The sequence below is a fragment of the Pseudopipra pipra genome, chromosome 24 (assembly GCF_036250125.1).
Source record: "Pseudopipra pipra isolate bDixPip1 chromosome 24, bDixPip1.hap1, whole genome shotgun sequence".
NCBI lineage: Eukaryota > Metazoa > Chordata > Aves > Passeriformes > Pipridae > Pseudopipra > Pseudopipra pipra.
The window spans coordinates 4,569,925-4,594,062 of NC_087572.1; positions in this window are offsets into that span (position 1 = coordinate 4,569,925).

Consider the following 24,138-nt stretch of genomic DNA (forward strand, 5'->3'; position numbering starts at 1 on the left):
CTCTCTTGGAGCCCCTGCAGGCACTGGAAGGGGTTACAAGTTCTCATTGGACTCTTCTCTTCTCCTACTCCAACCCACCAGCTCCCAACCCCCTGCCATGTGATCCTGAGCAAAGGGCGCCTTCCCAAATCCTCCTGGAAAACTGAACCCACCGTTTTTGCCTGGACTGAGCTGTGGAACACGAGGCTGTTTGTTTGCACACAGCTGAAATTTGCTCTCCTACCCAGAAGTGTTGCAGAGCAAATTACACTTTTCCTGTATTTGGGCTTTAGATTATGGAGCTAAAATTAAATTTAAACTCTTTGGCAGAAAGGTAATTTTTCCTAATCACTCACGCTGCCACACAGATCTCTGCGACTTGATTACGTTCTAATTAGATTAATTGGATGGAGAATAATTTCGTTCTCTGAGAAGATCAACTACAAAAGACAAGCAACTCTGCAGACTCTGCAGGGGGTGGGGGGGAAAAAACACAACAAAAAACCCCCAGCCCTTGTTCAGAGCTTTAAAACCAAAGCACAGCCCAGTAATTAAATTGTGAAAGAATTTATGAGCATATTTGGATGACCTAGGGGGTTGTTTTTCCTTCCTTCCCCCCCCCTTCATAATTTTCCCTTGTGCTCTGCCTCCTTTTCTCGGGCCTGTCAAATGAGATGTGGAATTCCAATTCCTCCCATTGATTTTTGAGATAAAAATTTAAGAAACTCAAAGTAACAAAAGGTTGCACTCCTGTGTTCTGCATGTGAAATGGATTGTCTTTGTTCCAGGGGCAGAAAATATTGAGCTGTGTAATGCCTGGAGGTCTTTGGCCTGAATACTAATAGTCATTATTTACCAGAAATGAACACGAGCCAGGGAGGTTCAGCACCTCCTGATTGGCTTTGGCATCCCAACAAAGGCAGGGAATGAGGGACAAGGGACATGACAAGTGGATCCAGCTCAATTCTTTTGCCTCACCCAACTTTATGAGCTGAGCTGCCTGTGAATTAATGTCCCGCAGTCCTTTTGCTGGAAGCATCTGGTTGCTGGTTGTTCCCAAACTGCCTGGAATGTGCTGGGAGGAGGAGGAGGAGGAGGCTGCATTCCCCATGTCCTTGCCAGGCTCTTTCTTTGCCCTTCCCTTAGGCAAGTGCTCACCTCTGCTGGGCACAAGTTCAGAGCTGAGGTGGGAGAATTCGTGGCTATAAATCCCCTGCTCGCCTGGGAGACACGGCTGTCGAGCAGGACGGCCCTTCCCTGCCGTGAGTTTTGTGGGGGTGGGAAAGATGCTGAGCTGCAAGAGCAGCCTGGGGGTGGCTGGGGACCCACGGGGGCCACGGGGAGGTGTCAGCTGGAAACTCATCCTTGAAGCTCCTGCTGTCTCTCAGCACCAGGACGAGACACGTCAGGGCCCGTTAACTTCTGGGAAGGACACGGAGGCTCCTCAGTTGCTCCCTGCTGTGTCTTAAAAATCCATGGGTGATTAGATCAGAAGGGCAACTTTGCCACTTGACCTTCAGTGTGCCCAGGGAGGTCAATTAGAAGGGCACAAACGTGACCAGGTCTGCTCTGGTGACTCAGGTCAGTGCTGCTCTTTTCTGAACTGTCACAGAATCACAGACTTACTGAGGCTGGAAAAACCCTCCAAGGTCATCAAGTTCCCCCTGTGCCCAATCCCACCTTGTCCCCCAGCCCAGAGCACTGAGTGCCACAGCCAGGCCTTCCCTGGGCACCTCCAGGGGTGGGGACTCCAAACCTCCCTGGGCAGCCCCTTGCAATGCTTAACAACCCTTTTAGTGAAGAAATTCCTCCTGATGTCCAACCTGCCCCTCCCCTGGCACAGCCTGAGGCCGTTCCCTCTCCTCCTGTCCCTTGTTCCCTGGGAGCAGAGCCCGACCCCCCCTGGTTCCCCCCTCCTGTCAGGGGGTTGCAGAGCCAGAAGGTCCCCCCTGAGCCTCCTTTTCTCCAGGCTGAGCCCCCCCAGCTCCCTCAGCTGCTCCTGCTGCTCCAGCCCCTTCCCCAGCTCCATTCCCTGGATACACTCCAGCCCCTCCATGTCCTTCTTGTTGTGAGGGGCCCAGAACTGTCCTACAAAGATGCTGCCAAAATGCACCTTCCCAATACTCAAGGAACGAGCAAATTGTACCTGGAGCTGTGTTGGAGCCGAATAACACAGGACAGAGCCCTTTTCCCTTTCTCCTGCATCCATTTGTTTCCCTGGGAGCAGGGATTGATGCCTCACTAGCTCAGCATCTCCAGGAGGTGTTGGGCTGGTTTGTGCTGAATGCAAAGTGCCCCTCCAGGGTTTGAAATATGAAAAGGCTTTGGGTAGAGCAGATAGGCCACCTTGAAGATCTAATCCCCAGGAATAATGACAGGGCCTGGCAAAGCCGGAGCAAGTTGCTGAAATTAATAGCGAGAGATCTATTAAAGGGATTAGAGGCACATTTGAACACTTACAGCTTTATCTCTGGCTGGTTGTGGCAGGGACTGTATATTTCCCCAAAAACAAATGTCTGGGGGGTGATTTAGAGGCTGGAGAGGGTGGAGGGAAACTCGGATTTGCAGAACTCTGGGCTTTGTTTGGGAGTGAGGGCTGGGGACGTGGCCCTGGGGGGGCATCGCCTTTAGAGGCTTCTTTGGGATCAGGATGTGCCTGGGAAGGGATCATGTTTTGTTCACCCTCTGGAGCCATCCTGGAGAGCTTGAACTGGCTCCTGCATGGGAAGGTGCTCTGGGAGCATCCCAGACATTTCCAGAGCGTGGGGTAGGGCTGGGACCACTCCAAAACACCCCCCCCACTCATATCCCATCATTATTAATGTAGGAACAGCCAAGCACACAAAGCCCACCTTCACTTTTGAAGGGGAGCTGTGGCTTTGTTACCAAACCCTCCAAAAAATTATCAGGATGAATAAACTCCTCTACCATTGTCTTTTTAGTGTTGGTGAGTCAGGCATTGCTTTATTCTGGCCAGGAGGTGGGGGAGTGACTGACAAAATCCCAATTTCCCCACAGACCCCGATACAAAACCTTTTCACCTATTTATGCATCGTTAGCAAACAAAGAAGTCAGTGTTCATTGGTTCTAAAGGACATAATTCTCATTAATTATCATTCTGTCCACTATTGGTTATGGATTTCTTGCTGTTTATGTTAATTAGCCCATATTTTCAGTATCTTTTTCCTCCAGTAGGGACTTCCCAACATTCTGACTCTTTGTTAGTCTCTTCTTTATCTTCTGGTTAATTAGTTTATCAAAACTTAAAGTTTCACTAATTTTCCCAAGCTGTGTTCCCACAGAAGTATCTTATGACAACTTTACTAAATGCTGGCTAAGGGTAACTTAAGAATAACCCACTATTAATAATTAAAATATATTGGTTATGATTAATTATAACAATTTATTAAAAGTTGATGAAAACCATTAATTAAAATGATTAAAGAGTTCTGTCACTTCCAGGAGTTTGAGGGTCCTCCATTTCTAGGGGGGAAGCTTTTGGGGGAAGGCACTGGGGCTTCCTGCTTTCTGCATTTACAGCACACCCATGTTTTGTCTCCAATTATCCACTTGGACAGCTGGAAAACCACGAGTCTCTTCTGCAAAGGTGAGGCCCTGACATTTTGTCAGCATTAAGTGGACAGCTGAAGTGTATTTATGCACATATATCTCTATATCTCCAAATATTAGAATGGCAGCTTTGAGCTGTCAGAGGTCTGAGTGCTGGGCTTTACAGCCTCAGCCTTTTTTTGGATGGGATTCTGCCTGTGCCATTCGGAAGATTAAATGAAAAATAAAGCAGGAGATGGAAAACCTCATCTCCAGGACCACCAGAGCACGTTTCTGCAGCTCCAGGTCTGGGATATTTAACTTGATTCCTCCCCAGACCTGCTTCAGGGACAATGGCAAAGCTCTCCTGGGCTGCTGGAGGCAGGAAAACCATCTTCTAACCCTAAATATGTCATTGGCACATAGTAAATTCTGGGATGTTCCCAGGCTCTGGTTCATGGCACAGCCTGAGCAGGTCCTTTTATGTTCCCTGACACTCGTTAGGTGGTCTAAGAGATTGGAGAGAATGGAAAAATCAGATTTAGTAATTTCTTTTACAACGTGCCCCTAAAAGGAGCCTCATAAAATATGAATTCCACTGAATGTGCTTGTTTCTAAATTCAGAACATGTGTCCAAGTGAATTTGTAGCTCAGGAAATGAAGGACAAACTGCCTGGGATGGGAGATGTGCAGACAGGCAGCTGCCCTCTCCCTGGCCTGCTGCTCCCTCCTGCCTGCCAGGGCATTTCCCAAAATATATTCCACCCAAGGCACCTCACCCTTGCTGTGTGACCCTCCTGCCTCATCCTGGTCCAACTCCTGATCCTTAATTTGCAATATTAACATTGGATTTGGATGTGGGAAGATGTTGATGTCTCTCAACAGCTTTCCTGGGCTGCCCTGTGGCTCCTCCACCTCCAAGGAACAAACCTGACACTTAAACAGGATGAGGACAAGTTTCCCTGCCCTGCCAGATGTTTTAGGACCAGCAAACCTCCTCTGCCAGCCATGCTGGGATGGGAAGAGCAGCTCTCAAATACCTCCTGGCAGATATTTCCCAAAATATGTTGCACCCAAGGCACCTCACCCTGGCTGTGAGACCCTCCTGCCTCCTCCTGGTCCAGCTCCTGCCTCCTCCAGCCTCAGCTCCTGATCCTTACTTTGGAATATTGATATTAGATGTGGATGTGGGAACATGGTGATGCCTCAACCACTTTCCTGGGGGGCTGCCCTGGGTCTTGCTCCCTGTGGCTCCTCCACCTCCAAGGAACGAGTCTGACACTTTAAACAGGACGAGGAAAAGTTTCCCAGCCCTGCCAAATATTTTAGGACCAGTAAACCTCCTCTGCCAGCCATGCTGGGATGGGAAGAGCAGCTCTCAAATACCTCTTGGCAGATATTTCCCAAAATATGTTGCACCCAAGGCACCTCACCCCGGCTGTGCGACCCTCCTGCCTCCTCCTGGTCCAGCTCCTGCCTCCTCCAGCCTCAGCTCCTGATCCTTACTTTGGAATATTGATATTAGATGTGGATGTGGGAACATGGTGATGCCTCAACCACTTTCCTGGGGGGCTGCCCTGGGTCTTGCTCCCTGTGGCTCCTCCACCTCCAAGGAACGAGTCTGACACTTTAAACAGGACGAGGAAAAGTTTCCCAGCCCTGCCAAATATTTTAGGATCAGCAAACCTCCTCTGCCAGCCACGCTGGGATGGGAAGAGCAGCTCTCAAATACCATTTGCAATATAAAAGCTTGGCAGAGTAAATTGCTTTTGATCTGTGCAAATAATTCCCTCGGTGGTTTTGGGGAGGGTTTTTTTGTATCCGTTTCTGCCGCGTTAACTTTGTGTTTTGTGAGAATTAATTTCACGATCATCAGCCCCACATTGTGAAAAGCAAAACCATTTCGAACCAGAAATGCCTTTTATTTTGCAAATATCAAGGCTGAAACACGAACAAAGACAAAAAATGTCCCAGAGGCAGCCAGAAAGGAGGGGGCTGGATGAAGCAAAAATTATTTTCCCAAACAGACATTTCCTAAAGTCCCAGCTTCCCCCTGGGGCTGAGCACTTAACTGGCCTCCAAGTCAATATTTTTTCCCCCCTCCTTTCATTTTTTGTGGGGTTTAAGGTGTGATATGGTCTTGCTGCAACCTTTTCAGGGCAGCAGTGATTGTCACTGGCTGAGCTCGTTTCTCTCCAGCGTGGGAACAGCGTTCCAGGGAGGGGAGAGCAGCAGGGAACATTGACAGCAGCGTGTTGGGAGCCATCATAAATTACCCACCAGGGCATGGAAGTTGGGTGTTTAATCAGACCCACTTCAAGGTGTTGCAGAACAAAATCTTCATGGGAAAATTGCCCAGGGGAGGTTTTAACAATGGATGAGCTGGGGCCATCCAAAGGGATGTGATCCACTGGTGCTATGGGAGCTGTGGGGATTTTTATATGATTTTTGGGCTGGCTCCCTCATGCTGAACCTTTCCTGGCTGCTGGAATGCTGCTCCTGGTGATGATTAACCTGCTGTTTAATTGGGGAGAGCACTGAGGGTGTTTGCTTGTTTTCAGGCTCTGCTCCTCTCCATTAAAACCACAACAAAACCAAGGAGCAACACAGGTAATTCCACAGGGGCTGAGAAGGGTCAAACACATTTGCTCTCTGATGAGAGGAGCTGGAGTAAATCCTTAACTGGGATGGATCAGCTTTCTGAGCATAGACAGGCAGAGGAAAGATTGGGAGGCAAGCTGGTCATCAGGAGGATGGATGGAGAGATTAAATAAAGATCTACTCAGCCATCCATCCATCTGTCCTCAGTCTTCATCTGGGAGGAGAGCTCGCTCCTGATGATGGGAAATGTCTCCGGACTTAAGAAGCAGGATGGATAGGTGGGGGAGCAGATGGATGCTTGGACAGCTTTCTCCCAATCCATCTCCATCTGTCCTTACACCTAAATCTTTATCTAATCTAGTTGATGCACACAGATAAATAGCTGGAAACCTGAGTGGGGAGTGAGACAGAGAAAGAATTTAGGATGCTGTGGAGAGAGAGGGGTTCTATTCACCCTCAGAAAGGAGAGGACACCATGTTTTTGGAACAGTCCTTGTCCCCTGTGGGGCCACAGCTCTGCCCTGGCCATGCCCAGGGCTGCTGATAACCTTGCTGTGCTCAGGCTTTGCCTTTAGAGCAGAGAAGGGAAAAAAAACCCCACCCAAAAATTAAAAATATCTTCTTTTTTTTCCCTTTCCATCTGCTTATGTCCCCTTTCCCGGGGCCTGAATGCAGGATCATTCAACAGAAAGTTATTGGGCAAGTCACTGCATTGGCTTTTTCTCTACAAATAATTCAGAGCCTCAGAAATTGCAACATGAATCAACTGGACAGCTGGGTCTGGGCATCCTGTCCTCCCACGAGCAGGGACATGAGGCCCTGCTCTGCCTCCCAGATGCCTGTGGCCACCCAAATGTGACAGCTCCAGGAGCTGACCCCAGGGCTGTGTGTTCCTCCAGGAGAAGCACAGCTCCTGGGCAGCTTTTGGGAAGCAGGGAGCCACACTCTGTCCTGGGAATGGGGATCCAGGAGCTTTTAAACACTGGGTTTCCCAGTGTTTTAGGGAGAAGGATAGAAGGACGAAATCAGAGAATTGTTTAAATTGGAAAAGCCCTCCAAGATCATGGAGTCCAACCATCCCCCAGCTCTGCCAAGGCCACCACTGACCATGTCCCCAAGTGCCACATCCACATGGCTTTGAAACCCCTCCAGGGATGGGGACTCCACCCCTGCCCTGGGCAGCTGTGCCAGGGCTGGGCAGCCCTTTTGGTGAAGAAATTTTCTTTAATAACCAACCTGAGCCTCCCCTGGCACAGCTGGAGGCCGTTCCCTCTCCTCCTGTCCCTTGTTCCCTGGGAGCAGAGCCCGACCCCCCCCGGCTCCCCCCTCCTGTCAGGGAGTTGCAGAGCCAGAAGGTCCCCCCTGAGCCTCCTTTTCTCCAGGCTGAGCCCCCCCAGCTCCCTCAGCTGCTCCTGCTGCTCCAGCTCCTTCCCCAGCTCCATTGCCTGGACATGCTCCAGCCCCTCCATGTCCTTCCTGAGTTGAGGGGCCCAGAACTGACACAGGACTCATTCCTCACCTCCCTCCCTCCACTGGGATGCAGAGCTGGAGTGGTGTGTGAGCTCACAGACTCTGCTCAAGCAAAGAGCACGGGAATATTTTTACCAACAAAAGCTATTCCAGCCCCTTCCCCAGCTCCATTCCTTTCCCTGGAAACACTTCAACCCCTCAGTGTCTTTCCTGTGAGAGGCCCAGAACTCCTGATGCAGAGGGAGAGATGTTTAGGATGTTTAGGAGCCGAGTGCTGTGCCAGGCATCCCCAGCAGGAATCCACTCAGCACATCCCTCCAATTTTTATCCTTTCTTCTTCCAGACCTCTTCCCAAAACCACCCAATGGACCCTGGACCAAAACTCTGGCAATTCTCCAGCCTTTGATTCCAGGAAGTGTCGTTCCTCCCCGTCCATCCAGACTGAGCCCTGCAGAGGAGCTGCTCCTTTGGCAGAGATTTGAGTGCCCTTCGTGTGCCAGGATCGATAAAGGAATCGTGAGGGAGATTTCAATAATAACGATCCCCATAATAAATAGGGCCACGGGCTGGAGGTTGAGCTCACGTGCCCCTGTGTTCAAAGATCCTGACCCCAAGTGCTTGGATACCAGGAAATCTGCTCATTGATTTCATGACCCCTGGCTGGAGTTGTGAGCAGACAAAAGAGACGGGGAGGAAGAGGCAGGTGGAGCGGAGGCAGAGGATCAAAGGGACACGTGTTTGTCCCAGTTTGGCTTTTCCCACCTTTTTAGCTTCTCTCCTTGTCATGGCCAGCTGCCAAACTTGTTACTCCCTGGGAATTGGTGTGCCTTTGTGGCCTCTTCCTCATCTCCCACTGGTGATTTTGTCCCACAGTGTCCAGGGGACCCACCCTGACAGTCACCAGTTTGGGCAGGGGGTAAGGTGGGTGCTGCAATGGGGTTCTTGGGTGTGAGATGGGGGTGTGGGTGCTGCAGTAGCATTGTAGGGTGTAAGGTGGGTGTGTGGGTGCTGCAATAGGGTCCTTGGGTGTGAGATGGGTGTGTGGGTGCTGCAGTAGGATTGTTGGGTGTCAGGTGGGTGTGTGGGTGCTGCAATGGGTTTCTTGGGCGTGAGATGGGTGTGTGGGTGCTGCAGTAGCATTGTAGGGTGTAAGGTGGGTGTGTGGGTGCTGCAGTAGCATTGTAGGGTGTAAGGTGGGTGTGTGGGTGCTGCATTAGCATTGTTGGGTGTAAGGTGGGTGTGTGGGTGCTGCAATAGGGTCCTTGGGTGTGAGATGGGTGTGTGGGTGCTGCAGTAGGGTCCTTGGGGGTAGAGTGGGTGCTGCAATAGGATTGTTGGGTGTAAGGTGGGTGGATGCTGCAATAGGGTCCTTGGGTGTTAGGTGGGTGTGTGGGTGCTGCAATAGCATTGTTGGGTGTCAGGGGGGTGGGTGGGTACTGGAATAGCATTGTTGGGTGTAAGGTGGGTGTGTGGATGCTGCAATAGGGTCCTTGGGTGTCAGGGGGGTGGGTGGGTGCTGCAATAGCATTGTTGGGTGTCAGGGGGGTGGGTGGGTGCTGCAATAGCATTGTTGGGTGTCAGGGGGGTGGGTGGGTGCTGCAATAGCATTGTTGGGGGTCAGGGGGGTGGGTGGGTGCTGCAGTAGCATTGTTGGGTGTCAGGGGGGTGGGTGGGTGCTGGAATAGGGTCTGTGGGTGCCATCCTGCAGCTTGCAGATGATTTTCCCAGCTTCAGGGAAATCTGTGGCTGTTTCCCCTCGCCCCAAGGGCATTATCCTCTGATGTCCAGTGGCTGGGATGGCTGGAGCTGGTTTGCTGTCACTGTCTGTCCCCCCTCCAGCACAACCCCACCTTCCCCAGAACCCCTCTCCTGGATGAGACACAACCCCGTGATGAGCTGGTTTTTTAGCACGGGGAAAGCCAACAGGGAGCTGGAGGGGGGGGAGGGTTTTAGTCCCCATCCCTCTGTAACTGCTGCAGAAAGGGAAAGTTCACTGGCTGTCGATATTGCCCTGCTGTGATAAAAGCTTAAGAAGCTGCTTTGCAGCTGCCCACTGTGAGGAACATGCTATAAATGTTTCCAGAGTGAAGTGATACATCACAGCTCATGGTTGTTCCCACTGAGAAAGATCCCAGCTCTGGCACCTTCCAGGGACACCCTCGTGGAGCACAATCCCGTGGCACTGGCACAATCAAACAGGTATTGTTGTTCCCAGGTATGGAATTCACCACCTGGGAATTAATGCTCAGTGCTTCATGTGTCAGTGTGAAAATGAGTTAAAATAAGCTGGTTTTGGCATCAGCAGCAGGAAACTGAGGCAGGGACAGTCCCACTCACCCTCAGTTTACCTCTGACACATGACACCTTACAAATGGGAAACATCCTTCAGCTCTTTAGTCCATTTTCCTGAGGAAATGAAGCTCTAAAGCAAGTCCACGCTGTGAGCACGTGGGTGTGGAGCTGGCCTTTCTCCCACCTCTGGGATTTTTGAATGTGTTTGTTATTTTCAGGCAAATTCGACGGAGGAATTGAAGTCCCTGATGATGTTTCTGCCACCTCCTGTCGACAGCAGCTGAGCAGAGAAAGTCCCCAGGAGTGACCTGAGTGACACTCAGAGCTGTGGCTCAGGGGGAGGAAAACAGAGGAGACTTAATGGCAGGAAAGGTCTCAACCAGAACTCACAGACACAAATCTGCAGGAAAGCAGCCGATTTGGAGGTTGAGACTCATGTAACTATTCATTTTTTCCTCCTGATTTTTTTTTCAATTTTGAATTTTTTGAATTTCTGTTGTTAGGTGTGTAGGGATGGGAAGGTGAGACTCTGCAAAACCCACAGAGGGAGGCTGAAGGGAGGGTCGAAAAGGGAGTCAAGGCACCAAAACATCAGCTAAAATGCCCAAATTTACCTCAGGGCAGCTGAGGTGAGACAGGGACCCCTTTCCTCCCCGTTGCCAGCTTGCAACTGTGCCCCTGCATCTGTCCTGCCATTATCTCACGTGGAATTGCATCAGTTTTCTATATAAAAACATGGATTTCATGTAACCATTGGAGTATATCTCAGCTTAGATGTTCTGCATATAAAAGCTCCAGGAAGTTATTTATTTGAGCCCATTTAAAGTGATTTTGCTGATGTATTCTGCAGAGTGGGTTTAGCGTGTGAGCTCTTTAGTAAAACCATCTCTGTATTAATGAGACCTAACCCAAAGCCACTAAACGTGACTTTAAAGGAATATCTCAGAGAGCCTCTCACACTGAGATGGATGGGAGCAGACAGAGCGTGTTTGTAAACTTCCACGCAGCCCAAATCAGCCTGGAACTCATTAAATACAGCAAAAGAACCCACTGAATAATTCACTCAGGTTGAATATGAAAGATTTGGTGAACCTTGGGTTGTTTGATTGAAAAACAGCTTATTTTTTATGCTCCTGTGACAAGGGAAAAATACGAGTTGTCTGTCTCGGTGTCAAGGGCCTTCCTTGGAGGAAGGTGCATTAAAGCTGAAATCTGGCAAATTCTGGCTGGAAGGAAAGTGGGTGATTTGCTGGGGAGGGTCCCCCTGACCTGGGGACACGGGGGAGTTCTTGAATATTCCTCTTTTTTCGTGCTCTGGTGGGATGTGTCTTCCACAGGGGCTTCCTGGGGAGCTCCGAGCTCAGTGTTGGCTGCAGGTTTTGGGCTCTCCCCGTGTCCCTGGGAGGGTGTTCTGGGTCAGGCCAGGCTTTGGGGCTTTGGGGGGAGTAGGAACCACTCAGTTCATGGCTTTCCTTGCCCTCTAACACTTCTCTGTCCCCAGGCATCCAGAGCTGGGACAAGGAGCTGCCCCAGCCCCAGGCAAAGTTCGGGGCTGTGTTGCCTCTTTTTCTGCTTTCAAAGCCAGAGGGCAGCTCCGAGTGCAGCTGAGGGTTTGGAGGGAACACAGGCTCGTGGAGCTGGTGCCTGGCTCCAGCAATCCGTGCCTACACAGTTCACCTTCCCCAAGCAGGGAGAACAGCCCCAAAATCCTGGAATATGCCAAGTTGGAAGGGACCCCCCGAGGATCATCGAGTCCAACTGCTGGCCCTGCACAGGTCCATCCCCAGGAGTCTGCTTTCAAAGCAAGGAAACAGCCCATATCCTACTTTTTGTAGGCCAAATCTCAGCTCTGGGCCTGACTTCTAAGACATCCCTGCACCTTAGGAAAGGATCATCCCCCTTCCAGGCTGGGAGAACCTCGGGAATGAACCTTCCCTCGGCGCTTTAACCCCCGTCACGCCAGCGAGGTGACTCCCCAGTGGGCTCAGGAATCTCCCAGCAGAAGAGAAAGCTTTAAACAAAATACAATTTTACAGTTCATTTCAGGTAATCACAGAGTCTATGTTCCGAAATGATCCTCTCAGCATTGCCCACGGAGAGCAGCAATGGCTGATTGGCATTCCATTACTAAACAGCTAAGCCATCCATAATGCAAAAAAACAGGCTTGATGGAAAGATTTGATTCAGTTTTCAAGCTAGACTAATTCAAAACCCAGTGCTCTATAAATCAGAGCAAATGTTCTTTATAAAAAAAATATAGCCAGAGCCCATGTGCAGTATCAGATCTATGATTTATGCCTGTATCCCATTAAAGTGAAGGACAAGTGAGGGGAGCAGGGGGCTGTCACTGAATATTGGATTCCCATCTGCCCTGTGAGAGACATGTTCAGGGAGTGTGGAAACAGCCCCCGTGTGCCAGGGACATCTGGGGACATTTTGTTTTCTCCTGGGGAGGGGGCACAGCTAAACTCTGCCAGCAGGGGCAGGGGATGGGGAGGGCAGAGCTCGTGCCCTGTAGCACCACGGGCATGGGAAGGAGCTCCCACCACAGCTCCTTCCAAGGCAGACACTGCCCATGTTCATCCAGATGCACACCCAGACACTGCAGTGGCTTTTGGGGGTTGTTCTTCACGGAATCATGGAATGTTTGGGGCTGAAAGGGATGTTAAAGCTCATCTCACCCCCTGCCATGGGCAGGGACACCTGCCACCAGCCCAGGTGGCTCCAAGCCCTGTCCAGCCTGGCCTTGGACACTTCCAGGGATGGGGCAGCCACAGCTCCTCTGGGCACAAGTTTTCTTCCTCAGTACAAGTAAAACTCACTCCAGCTCTGCTGAAACCTGTAGTTTTTCCTTTTTTGCTTCATGTCCTGAAGAGTGTCCTGCTTGCAGAAAGAGGAAAACAGAGGAAAACAACATTTCTCCCCCCTGACCCCGTGGTCAGCAGGTCAGAGAGGGGCTGCTGGGTGGGTGATCTCCTCTGAGCACCTCTCAGCTCATGACATGTCCTGACAGACACACAGACACTGGTGTGCTTCCCAAGTTCAGCCTGTGGGGAGGCACTGGGACCCTGCACCAGCCTCCAAATCCAGCTGCACTGGTGAAACCATGAGCTGCCCTGACCACAGGGACCTTCCTTCCCCCTGCTCTCCTCTGCCCCCTTCCCCGTTGAACACTGCTGGAGAGTGTGCTGATGCTTTCACCCTGGAAAAGAGGCAGTTAAGGTTTGTTGGGAAATCTGCATCCTGAGGAGGTGATTAGGGGATGATGTAGCAGTAATTTTGGTAGGGAAGTACAGGAGAACAAGCCCAAAATTTACAGGCTGGAGCCTCCCTTCCTGCAGCTCGTGCAAACTCTCTGGTCCCCAGCACCTTCATCCCCACAGAGGTGCCCAGTGCCTCACACAGGTGAGGTCTGTTGGACCCAGGCCAGAAAACTCCCTAAATTTACCTCCTTCCCCCTAAACTTCCCTGTCTGGTGGCAGCTCCATCCCTCCTTGGAAGCCCAACACCTCCTCCAGCCTTGGCACAGCGAGGGCTGGGGCGGGGTGCACGGAATCCCCCAGTTTGGTTTTTATCTCAGCTCCCCAGGAGTGAATCCAGAACCAGAGCTCTCTGCCTGTACCCAGAGCTCTCTGCCTGTATCCAGAGCTCTCTGCCTGTATCCTGGTATTGTTTACTCCCCCTATAGTTCCTAAAGCAGAGGGTGCAGCCAGGGGCTGGTAACATCTGCTGGCAATCCTGAGCTCAGGGGGAAAAGGGATGCCATCTTTCAGGAACCATCACTGACATTTTAAAAGCCACGTCTGAAATCCCCAAACAATTAAGAAGCATCTTTTTTACATTCCCTGCCTATGTGAGGCATTACACAGTCAAGGCACCAGCTGAGAAGTACATGTTGATCTTGACAGGAAAAGCTACGATTAATGAATAATGGAGCACCAGCAATATATAACTTTCAGGAGGAGCCATCATAATTCAATCCAAACAGTAATATCAGGGTCTTTTCTTGGAGGAGTCTAAGCAGTGGTTAAATATTAGATAAAAAAGGTGACATTTTATTTTATTTTCCTTTGACAATTCTGCATCTCCTGATTCAAAGAAGCATCAGGTAGAAAGTGCCACCGTGGAAGGGGAAGGAAAGTTGAAATGCAAATTCACCTGCCCCCAGCCTGGGCTATAAAAGTGCTTAATGAGGGAAGAGGAGAACAGGGCTGTGGCACTGGGCTGCACTCTCTGGACTGATTTACCATCTGGATTTGTGCCCTTTGTCTTTTCACCATCATTCAAATTGCTGGAGTTGTTGGAGGAAAAAGCTTCAAACTTTTCTCACTTTATTTTGTGAGTGTGTGAAGATGTGTCCTTTAAAAAACCCAGTGATTCCCAGCCTGCACTGGAGCCTTGATAACTGAAGCAGATTTGATAACATTAATGGGTTCTGCTTGCTCTGAATATGCCTTTTCCCCCTTTTTTTTCCTTCCCTGAAGTTGTGCTCCTGTGCAGTGCCCCAGAGGCACCTCCCTGCTGCCCCACAGCATTTCAGTCACAGCATCACTGAGGTTGGAAAACACCTCCAAGAACATCCAGTCCCCCCTGTGCCCAGTGCCCACCTTGTCCCCCAGCCCAGAGCACTGAGGGACATGTCCAGTCCTTCCTTGGACACCTCCAGGGGTGGGCACTCCAGCACTTCCCACTAATCCCACAAACCCATCAACAAGCCTGACTGCAGCCCTCAGAGAAATTCCCACCTCCCTGACACACTCATTTGGAAGTCAGAGGACACAAAGCCTCGTTCTCTGTGCCAGACCCAGCAAAATTCAGCTCTGTTTCAAGTGCCCTCTCACACCCTCTGGGCCCTGGCCCCTTCTCCCACCCCACGTTCTTGCCATTAGAGCAGAAACCTCCGCTGTGGCCTCTCTGCACGTCTCCACCTCATTGACTCCTCGTTTCTTTCCAAACCTCCCATCATCCCTTCCCAGCACAGTCTCTTTTCCCTCTTCCTGCTGTTAGGGCTGAACGGTTTCATTAATTCCCCCAAGCACTGCCCACTTCACTGCTCCCACTAACGACTCCATCAAGCATCCACTGACATCTGGTATTTAAGTCTCCTGACTGTTTTCACACACGTTTTGCACATCAGCGTTCCTGACCCGGCCAGGCAGAGCTGCCCTGGGCATCTCTCAAGGTGAAATCTCCCTGTCAGCCACCCCCCTCTCCCCAGTGGTGTTTATTAAATAAATTGTGGGGACTCCTCTGTCACCCATCACAATTCTCCTCTGTGCTACTTGTTCGACAAAAACGATGCTCCCTGCAAAGAACTGCAAGGAAAGGGAGAGCAAATGGGGAGGAGGTGGATTTGGGGGGAGGCAACTGGTACCTGCTGGGCTGTGGGTCCAGGGTGCTCACATTCAGCCCCTCCCCATAGGTGTAATCCTATAAATGTTTGGCAAATGAGTGGGATTAACTCTGGGTTGCTTTTTTCGCCTGGAAGAACAAAAGCTCTCCTTGTCCTGATGGTGCCAGGCTCTGCTGCCAGTCAGTGGTTGTTCTAAGAGAATTGGAGGTGTGGGGGTGCTCAGGAGAGCTGCTGAGAGCACTGTGGTGTGGGAAACAAAGCCTCAATTCATGCTAAATCCCTTGGGCTGCAAGCTGAGCTGAGCTCCCAAGGCTTAAAGGATGCAGTGACCCATGAGCTCCTCATAAGACTTGTACTTCAAACCCTTCAGCAGGTTCACTGCCCTCCCCTGAGCTGGGAGAACATCACAGCCTGGCAGGAAAGGAGGTCTCTGGGGGCTGCACAGGGGGGCTCTGACACCCCCGTTCCCCCCAGGTGTCCCCAGCACAGTCTGCAGGGTGCCAGGGCAGGAAAGGGCTTCGAGGCTGCCCTGGGCACCTTGCTGGCACTGCCTGTGTCCCCAGGCACAGCCACAACTTCAGAGAATGGGTTGGGTTGGGAGACACCTTAAAAGAGCACCTCGATCCACCCCCTCCATGGGCAGGGACAACTTCCACCAGCCCAGGTTGCTCCAACCTGGCCTTGGACACTTCCAGGGACTCCAGGGGCAGCCACAGCTTCTCTGGGCAACCTGTGCCAGGGCCTCACAAGAATTTCCTCCCAGTATTTAATTTAGATATCTCCTTGTTTAGTTTAAAACCTTTCCCCCTTGTCCTATCACTGTTTGCCCACGTAAAAATTCACTCTTCCTCATTTTTCTAAGCCCCCTTTATGTACTGGAAGGGGCTCTCAGGTCTCCCTGGAGCCTTCTCTTCTCTGGGCTGAACAAGCCCAGCTCTCCCAGCCTGGTTCCATATTCCCATTGCTATGGCCTCGAGAACCCCCCCAGTGCTCTGCTCCCACCAGGTGACACAAGTGGGCAGTGCCAGCCCAGGGCACCAGATTTCCCAGCTGGAGAGTCAAAAGCCGGTGTGGGAAAACAAACGGAGAAAAGGGGAAACGCTGGGTCTGAAATGTGCAGGTCAGGGCTGAGTGAGCAGCCGAGAGGTCCTTTAATCCCCTCAAATCCGATGTTCTCAGCAGCAGCCTGAGCTCCGGGGTGGGGCAGGAGAGCAGCCGGCAGCCCCTCCGGGCTCCCTCCAGCAGAGAGGGTTGAGTTTCAGGGCTGCAGTCCCCTACAATAACAGAGCTGATCCATCAGAATGGGCACACAAACAGACACGGGAGGAGGCTCAGATCTTAAACTCGGCTTGACTGTCGGGCTTTATCCATGAGCCAAGTTTCCCACCCCTCGGCAGCCCTCCTGAACACAACCCAGCCCCCTTCTTTGGAGCAACCCTTCTGGCTGGCAGCACCAGGACGAGAGGCAGAACGTTTGTTCTTCCAGGTGGAAAAAGCAACGGAGAGTTAATCCCACTCATCTGGCAAACATTTATAGGATTACCCCTATGGGGAGGGGCTGAATGTGAGTGCCCTGGACCCACAGCCCAGCAGGTACCCGCTGCCTCCCCCAAATCCACCTCCTCCCCATTTGCTCTCCCTTTCCTCCTAGTTCCTAGGGAACCAGGAGGAGTTCCTAGGGGAGCATCCTTTTTGTCGAACACGCAGCACAGAGGAGAAATGTGATGGGTGACAGAGGACTCACCACAATTTATTTAATAAATAAATAAAGGCTCGGCTCTTAAACTCGGTTTGACCGCCGGGCTTTATTCACCAGACAGCGCCGGAGCCCCGCAGCAAAACCCAACCCACGGGAAGTTTCCAAACAGAGGCATTAAAGTGGAAGGACTTGGAGAAACACCAGCCCAGCAAATAGCTCGGTGTGTTTAGCAAAATCCTCCTCCCCCCGCGGCCGGCGGGCGAGACATCCCCGAACCCAAAGCAAACAGAGTTAATCTGCGGGTCGGGCCACTTTTCAAAGACCTGCCCCGTGAGCAGCTTTGGTTTCCTTCCTCATTTCTTTGCCAGCCACCCGTGGAAGGCTTGTTTGCTTTCCAAACCGCCTTCACAAAGGGACAGCAATTTGCCAATCAGCTCTTTTATTTCATTTTTTTTCCTTTTTTTTTTTTTTTAAACGAAAACAAAAACAAAACCCCAAACTGATGTAAAGTCCGTAGCAATTTTGGAGGGGGTGGATAGCTGGGGAAAAACACATTGTCAGGCCTTTAATTCTGTCCAGATAAGAGAACTGCACTAAATCACTTCCAAAAAGGGAGCAGAGGTTAAGATAAAGCTCTGTGCTTTCAAAAGTCTCTCAGTAACTCCATTAGAGAAAGAACTAGTAAAAAGCAAGCAAAATGGAGACAAATCAATTTTCCTGGGAGTTTTAACATATTTTTTGTCTCAGTGGAATTAGAAGGACCTCTTTTAACAAACGGGCTTTTCTTTCCCCAGGAAAGAATTTTCTTCCCTTGTTACTACAAGTGATAGGACAAGAGGAAACGTCCTGAAGGAATTGTTAAGTTTTGACAGAGTGATTTATATCTGTTTTTTCCCCGTGAGGTCTCCCTGCTCCCTGCTGCAAATTTCAATATTTCATCAGGAAAACAAAACCTCCTCGGCTTTCAGCTGCTGTTTGTTTGTTTTCAGGCAGGATGTTGTGACACGATGTTGACACGTTTCCAGTGGAAATGGAAGCTCCTCTTGCCCGAGTTGTCTGGGCTGTCACTGTTCCCTTCCTTTACCACTTCAGACTCCTGAGCCTGGAGAAGGGCTGTGCTCTGACTGTGCTTGTTCTTTATCCAGAGAAATCCCATTTCTAACCACCACGTGTAAAGAGCCACAGCCTGGGTTAAACTGAACTTCTGAACCACACTCCAAGCCAGCACTTTGCAAAAAAACACACAAAAAAGTGTGAAGCTGCACAGCAACCAGGTGAAGAGGAGGAATGTTTGTCTTCTAATTTGAGATTTGGAGCAAGGGGAAGCATAAGAAATAGGACAGTTTCAGCAAAGTTTCAAGGGAATGCTTAAATCAAATCCGAATTTTTGGATTTGGTGGTTGACAGGAACATGTGTAAACGAGTTCTGGACTTGGGGATGTTCAGAGCTGGGTAAGGGAATTAGGTACCCCTTGAAATGTAGGGAATTAGAAAAACAACGCTTAGAGATTAATTTGAGGTCCACCAGCCCAACATTCTCGTGCAAGAAGATGGGATTTACAATGTGGTTTTGAGATGGCCCTTTGTGCCCAGGTTTTAAAGGCCAGCAAACCAGAGAAGCCCTTTGCTAACTGTTCTCTCCAGGTCCCTCATGGGATGCTGGGAGGTCTTGTGGCCTCCCCCCCAGGGGACCCCCAGCCAGGATCAGGTGCCCTGGGAGGTCAGAGTCTCCTGATCTGCACTTGGTCCATCCTGGAGTCCCTCCATGCTCCAGACAAGCCCTAAAACAGCTTTTTGAAATCTGCTGAAAAGGCACAGAGTCCTGGAGGTTCCTCTCCTGCTGGCTGTGGCTCCAGCACCTCCAAGAGGGTGGGGAGATGATGGAGGGCAATTCCTAACAGGAGCAGCCAGTGTGAGGCACAGCATGGATGCTCTGAGAGATCTGCCCTTTGCACAGCCCTGCCCAGGCCTGAGCTCCTCTCCTTCCCTCTTGTAGGAGAAACTGGGCTACAAAGGAAAAATCAGCCTGAACTGCTTATTAAATAAAAGCCCCAGAGCTGTTTTCCATTAGCTGCCATTTCTAAACAGACTCAAAAAGGGGGAGAAAAAATCCAAACAAGTTCTGTAACCACAGCAGAGCCTGTCTTACAGCTTCCCTCTTCCTAGGGGGGACTGTGCCTGGCCAATCCATCATCCCTCTGTCCAGGCTCCTCCTGCCATAACTCACTGAGATGCAATTCCTGTCATCTCCAAGAGGGATGGTGGCAGGACGGGAAAGTTATGGCTTGTGGGAGCAGCACAGCACGTGGGACTTGTTCTGCATAATGAAATCTCTCTCTGCCATCCCTATTTGTGTATCCCCCCTCAATACCCCCCTCTCCATATTCTTCTATCCATATCCCTCCTCCATATCCCCCCCTCCATGTCCCCTCTCCATATCTCCCTCTATCCCCTCTCCACATCTTCCCTTCATATCCCCTCTCCACATCCCCTCTCCACATCCCTTCTCCACATCCCCTCTCCATATCCCCCTCTCCATATCCCCCTCTCCATATCCCCCTCTCCACATCTCCCCTCCATATCCTCCTCTCCATATCCCCCTTTCCATATTCCCCTCTCCATATCCCCCTCTCCATATCCCCCTCTCCATATTCCCCTCTCCATATCACCCTTTCCATATTCCCCTCTCCATATCCCCCTCTCCATATCCCCCTTTCCATATCCCCCTCTCCATATCCCCCTTTCCATATCCCCCCTCCATATCCCCCTCTCCATATCTCCCTCTATCTCCCCTCCATTTCCCATCTCCATATCCCCTCCCCATATCCCCCTCTCCATATCCCCCTCTCTGTATCCCTCTCTCTGTATCCCCCTCTCCATATCCCTCTCTCCATTTCCCATCTCCACATCCCCTCTCCATATCCCCCTCTCCACATCCCCTCCCCATATCCCCTCTCCATATCCCCAGAGAAGTGGTGGACACTGGAGAGACACTTCCTAGTGGGAGGTGTCCCTGCCCATGGCAGGGGATGATCTTTAAGGTCCCTTGAGATGATCTTTAAGGTCCCTTCCAACCCAAACCATTCTGGGATTCCACAACAAGAGCTGGAAACTGCTCCTTGCAGCCCCATCTCCCTGCTTGTTGCTGATCCCACGGTGCTGATCCCAGTATCTGGGATGGGAACCCTTGGCCATTCCAGCTTTGTTGCCCCCTGGTTTCCCAATCCCAGGCTTTTCCAACTGTGCTGTCAGGGCTGTGTTCCCACAGTCGGGTTCCTGCTGCCACAGGAACGTGGGACACCACACTTTGAGGACTTGGGGCTTTGCACTTTCATGATGGCAATGGAAAAACATCAATCTGGCTGCTGTAAATGTTCCAGAAACACAGGTATTCAATCAAAATTGTCCTTTTGCTCCTTCCTGCTCCATGCTCTGTCCGTGGACACCGGGCTGAGCTCGCCAGCAGCCACTGCCATGTCCCTCTGTAAGGCAGGAGCAGACAGTCTGGAAAGGGGCTGGTTTGAAAAAAAATCCTCCTTGTCATATGCAGAATATGCTCCCCCTCTCTGGGGAGGTGCCTCAGGGCACTCTCCCTCTCCCCAGGGGGCTGTGGAGAGAAAGGAATTATTAAAGTCTTATCACAGGGCTCAGAAAAGCAGAGCAGGACTTGGGGAAAGCATCTGTGCTCCAGCACTGCTGGTCCTCAGAAGCCCTTTGGGGCTGGAATAACATCCAGTCAGGGCTGGAATAACACCCAGTCAGGGCTGGAATAACACCCAGTCAGGGCTGGAATAACAGTCAATCAGGAGGACACAGCTTTGGTGGGAAGATCTGGCTGAAATTCAGCTGAGTGCAGCTCTTGGGCTGGGCTCCAGCCAGACCAGGCCAGGCTTTGTCAGAGCTCCTGCAAAGCCCTGACTGGGAGATCCCCCAGCAAACCCCAAGGGAACATCCTCTCCCACCCCCGTGTGCTGTCCAAGAACAGGGAGATTGCAGCCTTTCCCATTCCAGAGAAACCAGGGGAGGCAGGGAGAGGGGGAAGTGCTGCTCCCATCCCTGCTCTGGAGAGCTCCTGGGGAAGGGAGATAGCCAGGACCTCGGGGACCTGAGCCAAACCAAATGGGTGCCTCACCAAAACAACATCAGTCATCCAGGAAACATTCCCAGGTGTTAATGGGGCATCACATTTGTCTTGCTGACAGCTGGCATCACTGATAAGAATTAATCAGCTATAAATAAATAAATAAATAAATATCAGTGATAACCCCCCTCCAATATCTACTAACAAGGCTGTTGGTGAATTTATTTTTATTTATTTATTTATTTTTAGCAGCTCCTCTTATCTTACACAGAGGAAAGGTGGGAGGGAGGAAGCCAGCAGGGAAAATAAAAATGTTGGGTAAATCCAGCATGGCTGGATTATGCTGTTGGACCTGAGTGTTTGGGTGTTAGGGAGCAGACATCTGCTCCGTGCTCCTGCCTGATAGCAAGAACAGGCAGCTTTATCACCACTTGGCTTTCCAGGCAAATATTTTTCAAGGGTCTTTCAAAGCCTTGCACAGGCACCTGCACACACAATGTGCAAAAACACTGTTTTTTGCAAGGTTTGTGTTGGATTCGGGCTGGACTGAAGGGAGGGGGGCTCCTAAGGATGGTTGTTAGCAAGCTCTGCAAGTTAATCAATAATCTTGATGGAGATGCAATTGGTTTCTCTAGTGGGGAGTTTGTGATTCTGACAGAAATAGAAATAATTGATTGTCCATTAGGGGGGTTGTGAAGGGTATTGAAGATGCTCTGTGGGCATTTGTTCTTCTAGGGAATGACTTTATTTATAAACCCAGTCTAGAGCACATCAGGGACCCATCACACCTGCTGTGGTCAAAATCCAGGGGGGAATTTGGCTTGGATGGCCAAGTCACAGGTGATACCTTGGAAACTTTGCACGTGTGACCTCTGTGGGAACTCAGTGCCCTCTGCCCTGGGGCACATTCCAGGGGGCAAAGGCTCTCTCTGACCCATCCCAACTCCTTGAACCACTCTCTCCCTGCTTGGGTGACCCTCTGCTCCCATCCTGGGCCACCCTGGGATGCTGCAGCTCTGGTTGGACCCTTTGGCTTCAGCAGTTTTCTGAAGCAAAGCCACCTTTCTAAACACTCAGTGAACTTTCCTGTGTCATCACATAAATATCAGCTGGGATCTTGTCTGTTAAACTCCCATCTGTTGGAGCATATAATTTTGCCAGAGTCAGAATCTATTAGTGAAATCTCAGCCCCTGTGACAGGATAACAGAATCCCCAAATTAAACAGGGTTTCCACAATTACAGCTTCTCCCTTTCTTTCCTGGCATTAGCACCACTGTCAGACGAGATAAGATCTGAATTCTATCCTGACAAGGCAAATGTTATCAGAGATCAGTTAATTACACACTGGATTTCAGCAGAGGCAAATAAACCCCCTGTGGGTTAGTGGGAAAACTGCTGCCTTCCCACCGAGATTCCTTCATCCATCCCTCTCTCTCTCTCCAGGAAATGGGAGTTTTCTGCCTGTTTTCAGGCCTTGCCTGAGGCTGAGAGGGGTGTCCCCTGGCAGGCTGTGACAAGGAGGAGCTGGGGGATGTTCAAAGGGTTGCCTGCAAGAAGGGACTTGCAAGGAGGAGAGAAAAACCTCTTGGTTTGGTGGAAAGGAGGGTCCTGGCTCTGCAAAGAGCTCTGGGGAGGAGCAGGAGCTCAGATGGTGGAAAGGAGTCCTTGGAACTGGGGGATGATGCTCAGGTGAGGTGTCATCCCGTGGTGGAAGCTCCTCAGCTGACTTGGAATGTCAAGTGTGATTTATTTGTGGTGTGATTTATTCGTGGTGTGATTTATTCATGGTGTGATTGATTGATTTGTGGTGTGATTGATGGATTTATGGTGTGATTGATTCCTGTGGGATGGTTGGGGTGTCCTCTGCAGGGCCAGGAGTTGGACTCCATGATCCTTGTGGGTCCCTTCCAACTCAAGGTGTTCCATGATTCTATGGATAAGTCAGGACATGTCTCAGTCTGCCTTCAGGAAGGAAGACCAATTATTACTTCTTTATTTTATTACTTCTTTATTATCACCTTAGAGCCCCTTCCAGTGCCTAAAGGGGCTCCAGGAGAGCTGGAGAGGGACTGGGGACAAGGGATGGAGGGACAGGACACAGGGAATGGCTTCCCACTGCCAGAGGGCAGGGAGAGATGGGATATTGGGAAGGAATTCCTCCCTGTGAGGGTGGGGAGGCCCTGGCACAGGTTGCCCAGAGAAGCTGTGGCTGCCCCTGGAATCCCTGGAAGTGTCCAAGGCCAGATTGGAGCAACCTGGGTTAGTGGAAGGTGTCCCTGCCTGTGGCAGGGGATGGAATGGGATGATCTTTAAGGTCCCTTCCAACCCCCTGCATCCTGTGGTTCTGTGATAATTAATAACATATGATAATTCTCAGGTCCACTGCACTCCCCCTGCCAGCAGATGACCCCTCTGGCCATTTGCAACCCTCATTTCCTCCAGCTGTATAAGGATCATCTCCAAAATGGTCTCTTCACCTGCTCAGTGCCAGCATCCAGCCCCAGCACAGCCCCACAGTCTCAGCAAAACTAGGACAGGCCTCTATTTTTTTTGCAAGACTCTTTGGGATTCACAGTCTCCACCAAAGCCTCCCCTGTGGTCTCCTTTTTGTCCCCCAGCTGATATTTTCCAGCCAGCTGGGGCTCAGAGCAGGGTGACACACCATTAACAGCCTCGTGCTAACTTGCTAAATGCCAGGAAATTCAGCAGCAAAAGCAGGCAATCACTCTGGGCAGCTTAATCTTTGACTGCTTAAATGAAGATCTTTTACAAGGGCTTTATTTTCAAGGAAAGAGCGATCAGCTTGTCCTGAAAATGAGATTCTTTTAAAGTGTTTCATCTGCATTACCCGCTTTTGACAAGTTTGATGTGATGGAAGTCCTGTTTGAGTAGGTGCTTAGAGGGCTTGGAGTAAATTCTGGGCAGGCTCCTCGGGGAATGGAGCTGCAAGTTCCTCCCAGAAATTCCTGCCAATGACCCACCTCTCCTGCTCTCCACCAGCAAAGAAACCTTGAATTTGGTTTTACATTCCCACCCCGTGTTTTTCTTTTCAAAGAAGTGCTGCTTTATTTCCTGGCTGTGGCCAATGCCCTGGTGTAAAACCCAGCATTCCA